The sequence below is a fragment of the Benincasa hispida genome, chromosome 6, assembly GCF_009727055.1.
Source record: "Benincasa hispida cultivar B227 chromosome 6, ASM972705v1, whole genome shotgun sequence".
NCBI classification, from domain to species: domain Eukaryota; kingdom Viridiplantae; phylum Streptophyta; class Magnoliopsida; order Cucurbitales; family Cucurbitaceae; genus Benincasa; species Benincasa hispida.
In genome coordinates, this window is record NC_052354.1 from 21,999,893 (window position 1) to 22,006,653 (window position 6,761).

A 6,761-nucleotide genomic window follows, 5' to 3' on the forward strand; every position below is an offset into this window, starting at 1 on the left:
TAACAGACAACGCAATGAGAATATACATGAGAGGTAGAGTTGACATGAAATAAATGTATGGGAAAATAGATAAAATTTGGATGATTTCATTGCAACCCTTGAGAGTGACTACAAGGAAACCCTAGTCAACGCAAGCCAATGTGATCATGCTACACTTATGCACGACAAATCATTTTCCAATGAAAATGCGGTGTTCCTAAGTCTAGGACGCATGTGTTGAATGCAAAAGTGTCCATAGAGCTTATTCCTAAGTCTCTACTCTTTTCCTATGCGATGATGCAAAATGCACACAACGCTGTGGTGACTGCACTCAATCGTATCCTATCTCTAGGATGCATGCGATGGGTTAATAGCAAACACTGCTTAGTCCTAAGCTCCTATCTCTTGTATTATGTGTTCTAATTTGACTCTCCCGAGCCTAGATTCTGACCTGACCTTCCCAAGCCTAGGTCCTATCCTTAGACTAATCTCCCGAGTATCTCTCCTGGACGCATGAAGCATACATACTACAAGACAATCCCATGAACTTGGTTAACGCAAGATTGTTACTATCCCTAGTAAACAACGCATACCTTGCTTAATGCGTCCATCCACTTACCCTCCCGTGTAGTTGATTGTTGCTGACTTTACTCATTGACAAGCAATGTGTTAGCCCATAGATAGGCGTTGCAGTAGCTTCACACTAAGAAAATAAGGTTACTCGCACACTCACGCAACGCACACCTCTCAATGGGTTGCTACATGCTTCATATCCCTAATCCACATGACTAAGTATGTAATACCCAGGCAATCCCACTAAGTGTTGCAATGAAGGTAAAGATGCTAAGCAAAGAAGATGGAGATGGAGTCGAAGGAACATAGTAATGCATTGAAAACAAATTGTATTGATTCCTTAAGCACAAAATGTCATACAATACAATATAAGAAAAGAAAGGGAACTGGAATGACCAGTTGGAAGCAAAGGCTTGCTTCCAACGGATGTGCATCAAAGTTGCCGGTGGTGCCATGGATGGGCGGAGGAGCTGAGTCTCTCGAGATCTAGCTCTGGTCGAAGGCTCTGATTGTCACTCGGAATGGAGGAAGGAGATGAAGAACTCTCAGACATCTTCTCACGCAGTTTGTCTGGATCATGAGGAAAATCCCCGGTTTGAGGGATAATCTCCGGATGATTTGAATTTCAGCTCATCAGCCTCTATTTATAGAGCTTAGATTGTCGATAGCATTAATTGGACAGCTCTGAGTTTCACATTCGACGTGTTAGTCCTTTTTGAACCTCTGCCACTAACAACGTGGTAGGTGAAATGTCAACATTAGCTTTGGGTTTTCTCGAGGTAGATGCATTGATGCGTTAATTGTTGGATTTTATGTCCTAAAACTCGAAGTTTATAAACTAATAAATATATTCTGTTTTGTTTTCTGATAAATTTGTTATTGAAATTGTAATCTTGAATCCAATAAACTAAGGTCCTGAGGCTATTTAATGTAGTTTGAACTTTATGTAGTGACATAAAGGTGGATCAAGTTCAAATATATAGCCAAAATGATCTATAGTATATTAATAAGGTTGGGCGCCTTATTCTGAGGACACTATGGATACGGCCCACTTTGTAGTTAGTACAAATGATGTGATCCTGAATCCTTCATGTAGAGATATGTGAGTGGAGGCGTCCTATGTAAAGAGTTTACATAAGACTAAACTATGAAATAGTCACTTTTTACATTCTAAATACCGTTTTATGTATAAAATTGACTATTTCGTTAATTGATGACCTAGGTAACTTAATCTTAATCCTGAGCTAACTATCAACTCCTGTTCACTCAGAATTATCCTTAGATCTGCATAGGTGAGGGCAGCTCAATATTGCTGGCCCAATAAGCCTCCCATTTCAGGGGTAAGATCGGGTGGATAGCTGGGAACATAGGGTGCAAGACGGAATTCACTCCTACCCGTTATAGGGATAGTAGATAGGTTGTTACCTTTAGTACTGAATCCAGGTCTTGAACAAAGGGCCCCACCCTCTCCTTGGCCCGGGAGGGATTTGGTTTACAGGTTGGACCTTAAACCAATTGTTCATTAGAGGACCAGTGGAACTTAAGGAACAAGATGTGGTCTTGGTGGTAAAACGGTTTTTATGACCCAGCCGAGATTACGAACAACCTGTGAAGGATTAATGTACTAATCATGGTTATATCAAATGGAAAGAAATATATCTATAGTGAGGGGAATGCAACTATGTGACTTTAGTTGAATGACCCGTTAGTTAACGAATGTTGATTAGCTCCGTCTAAAGAGTTTAGTTAGCTAATCTCGGATCGTTGGAGCCCATGATCTATAGGTCCATTAGGTTCCCCTACTAGCTCACATGGAATAAACTTAGAACAGTATGATAGAATAATTTGAATTGTTCGAATTAGGTAGAGAGAGAAACCGACAAATATATGTGATATAGTGGTCGGGTTTTTCAGCTTAGAAATACAGCTTTAATATTTAAATGTGATTTAAATATCAAGAATATGAATTTGTTCATATTTGGAAGCTCAGAAATAATGGAAATGGTCAAAGTTGTAAAAAGTCAAAGAGTTGTTTTTTTAACTTTGAAAAGTCAAACTTTGACCGACCTTATATTCAAATGTGATTTGAATTTCGAAAAAAATGAATGTGGATTCATGCTCGGGAGGTCAAAATTAGTCAACACAGATAAAATCATAAAGAGTCAAAATGTTGACTTTTTGGTCAAAGTTTGACTTTGACCAAATGACTATTTTGCCCTTTGACTAGTTAGTGAGAAAATCCAAACTTTTGTTGGATAATTCGACTAAAAAAATAGTGGGCTAGATGTTGGCTTATAATGGAGACATTAAGCCCACTAAATGAGTGGATTCTAGGTGTTGGGTTTTTGTGAAGTTTTTTCATGCAATTGTTGCATGCCTTTTTTCTATAAATTGGGCTCTTCAATTTAGTTAAAAGACTTTTGTCATTTTGAAAATTAGTTTTCTGATATTTGGGCTAGAAAATTACAACTTTGTGAAGGAAAAAAAAGGAAACACCTAAACCTACTCAAATTTCCATTCCTTATTTTCATCTCTTTTCTCTCTCTCGGTTCTCTTCATCCACCGGGTCCCACAACTTGGTTCTTAGTCCAGAGGATAGTAAGTCAATTCTAGTGGTGGTCCAAAAGAGTTTGGGTCGAGATTCAACGAGGAGAAGCGACTTTCGGGAGCTTCAAAAGTAGCATCTTTACACTTTTAATTCACAGTTTTTTCCTTCATGATGCATGCTTATTTATTTTAATTTAAGAGGAATTAGAGTGTAATTAGGTCCTAATTCTGCTGCGTATGTCTCGTGTTCCATCATGTGGTATCAGAGCATGCTAGAATTACTCTCAATTTCTTTTGGTGGGTGTTTTTTTTCCTATCCATTCAAGTGTTGAATGAAATGGGGACTAAAGTGGGTTTATTATGATTTCGGCATTTTTTCTCTTTAAATTTCTTGTGGAAATTTGTAATTGCTCACTTGTTTATGAGCATTAATTTGTGAAAAAGGGTTTTTAAATTTGTTGGAGTCATTAGAGTTTAAATTAAGCTGTAAATTCTTGATTCCAGGAGAGAGAAAAACAGCATAAATGGAGGAAAAAATGGTTTACAGACCCGAATTAGCTTCCAGACCCGACTCACTACCCAGACCCGACCCGGTTCGGAGAAGCTCGCACACGCGATGGCTTCGCACGCCTGCCCGCTCGGATCCGACCCGCTCGTCCACTCCGCTTCGTGTAGTCTCGCGCACCCGTTTGCCCGCCTGCCCGAGATCCGCTCCGCGACCCGCGCGCCCACGCCTCCGTTGACTACCCCAGCATGCATTTACTAGCTAGTCCAGACGGTCTGAACCGGTCTATTTGACCGGTTCAGCTTAGTTTCTGGTGTTTTCGGGCCTGTTCGAGTGATTTCTGAGTGGTTCCTGATGGTTCAAAGTGTGTGAAGCCGGTTCAGGGAAGTTGGTTGCTAAAAAAATTAGTTATTTGTTTGTATTAAGGCCAAAAGCGGTCCACTTTAGTGTTGTTTACCTATTATGCATGTGATGTATAATTTTCTTTGATTATGTTGCATATTAGTATGTCATATAGTTTAAAAAGCCCACCATAGGAAAAGCATGTGACATGCATTTGTTATATCTTACAAGTGTTATAAAATATATACTATGCATGCTTAGTTTTAATATAAGTGTTATATTAAAGCATGTTTGATTGAAGGAAGCATGTTATAGTTCTGGAATGCTCCTCTGGGGTTGTTTTTATATTTAAAACCCGGAACTTCTAATTACAAAGTTTTAAGATGAATGCTCATTTGGGGGGTTACACATCACTCCTTAAAATTTTTCAAGGAAAGGTCGGATATACTATGTAAAACTGAATTTACAAGAAAACTCACCACGACAAGAGTCTTGCCAAAAAGTCGGAAATGGATGGACAAAGGTTGAAGGTTTAGCTAGTTTGAACGGTTCACGGAACCACCTACTACTGAGATCGAGGTCGCGGCGTCTGAGTTAGGTTAAACTGATTTTATGAGCATGCCGTGACGCGGTGTGGAGGGTAATATAAATTTGTTTATCACCGAATCAGTAGTTAAAATCCGTATAAGTTAATACTGGAGATAACCTAGATTAGTGTGCTTTAGTTTAGTCGACATGTATAGCGTAAGTATTTATTCCCTAACGTCATGAACGTTACTGAGGGAAGTAATATTTTAGCTTGGTCACTAAGAGTTCACACCGTCGAGGTATCATGCTTGTTTGTGCTGCCTGGAGCGACTCCATTCGGGAGAGTGTTGCATGAGTCATTACCAAGGTGAATAGGTAGTTGTCTAGTAAGTGGGGAAGTAGTTGTAACAATCTACGGTCTTTCTTATGGTGCACGTAGTTCTATAATGCGCCTGCATGTCTGCCTGGAGCGACCTTACAATCAGAGGGTGTTATGGATTTGGAATCCACGAACTTAGAAATAGATGGTGCTTCAGGTCTTTTCATTCTTGTCTTTCACTTCAGGAGCATAATGATGTCGATCTTAAGTTGAAATGTGGGATCCACTTATGAGAATTACTAAGTGTAGAAATCTTGACCAAAGTAGCGATAACTGAGTCTATAGGAATGAGAGTTATTTAGTGATTAGTATTGTCAGATAACTGGTCAATGGAGGAAAGTCCACCTCGATGAAGGCATCTATTCTAACCATTGAATATCGTTGCAAATATAATTGGTGAGGGTACATTATTAGATTTTTTGCTAAACTTGATTGGATTTAAAAGATTAATGTTTTTACTAAAAAGGATATGTTTTTCTTTTCAGCATGACTAGCTCTTTAGATCAACTCTTAGCTTCCGAGAAACTAAACGGTGATAATTACTGAATATGAGAAAACAATCTGAATTCAACACTAGTAATAGATGATCTGAGATTTGTCTTAACTAAAGAATGTCCTCAGGCCCCTGCCTCGAAAGAAGCACAAGGTAAATATGATTTACTAGTTGCTGAAACATGTTTAGTGGAGGATGATACCTCAACCTAGATATTGGATTCAGAAGCCACTAATCATATTTGCTTCTCTTTTCAGGAAACTAGTTCTTGGAAAAAGCTTGAAGAAGGCGAGATCACCCTCAACGTTGGAACATGAGAGGTTGTCTCGGTTGATGCAGTGGGAGACTTGAAGTTGTTTTTCAACGATAGATATATCATACTTAAAGATGTTTTGTATGCACCTCTTATGAAGAGGAATTTAATATCTATCGCTTGTATTATGGAACAAATGTATAAAATATCTTTTAAAGTGCGTTCATTTTCAGAAAAGGTATTCAAATTTGCTCTGCTATACTTGAAAACAACTTATATAAGTTAAGACAAACTAAAGCAAAATTTGTCTTAAATACTAAGATGTTTAGAACAGTCGAAACTCAGAATAAAAGACAAAAAGTTTCTTCTAATGCCTATCTATGGCACTTAAGACTTGGTCACATAAATCTCAATAGGATTGAGAGATTGGTTAAGAATGGACTACTAAATCAGTTAGAAGACAATTCTTTACCTCCATTGAGTCTTGTCTTGAGAGAAAAATGACTAAGAGATCTTTTACTGGAAAAGGTCTCAAAGCCACAATACCCTTAGAGCTCGTACATTCGGACCTCTGTAGACCGATGAATGTCAAAGCTCGAGGTGGGTATGAATATTTCATCAGTTTTATTGATGATTATTCAAGGTATGGTCATATTTACCTAATGCATCACAAGTCTGATTCTTTTGAAAAGTTCAAAGAATATAAGCCTGAGGTTGAAAACCAGTTAGGTCAAACAATTAAGACACTATGATTAGATCGAGGCGGGGAGTACATGGACTTAAGATTCCAGGACTATATGATAGAACACGGAATCAAGTCACAACTCTCTGCACTAATGCCTCAAAAGAACGGTGTATCTGAAAGAAGAAATAGAACCTTATTGGACATGGTTCACTCAATGATGAGCTTTGCTGAGTTACCTGATTGCTTTTGGGGACATGCATTAGAGACTGTTGTCTATATTTTAAATAATGTTCCCTATAAAAGTGTTTTAGAAACACCTTATGAGCTATAGAAAGGGTGTAAAGGCAGTTTATGTCACTTTAGGATTTGGGGATGCCAAGCACACGTGTTGGTGCAAAATCCTAAAAAATTGGAACGTTGTTCAAAACTATGCCTATTTGTAGGTTATCCAAAAGAAACAAAAGGTGGTCTATTTTA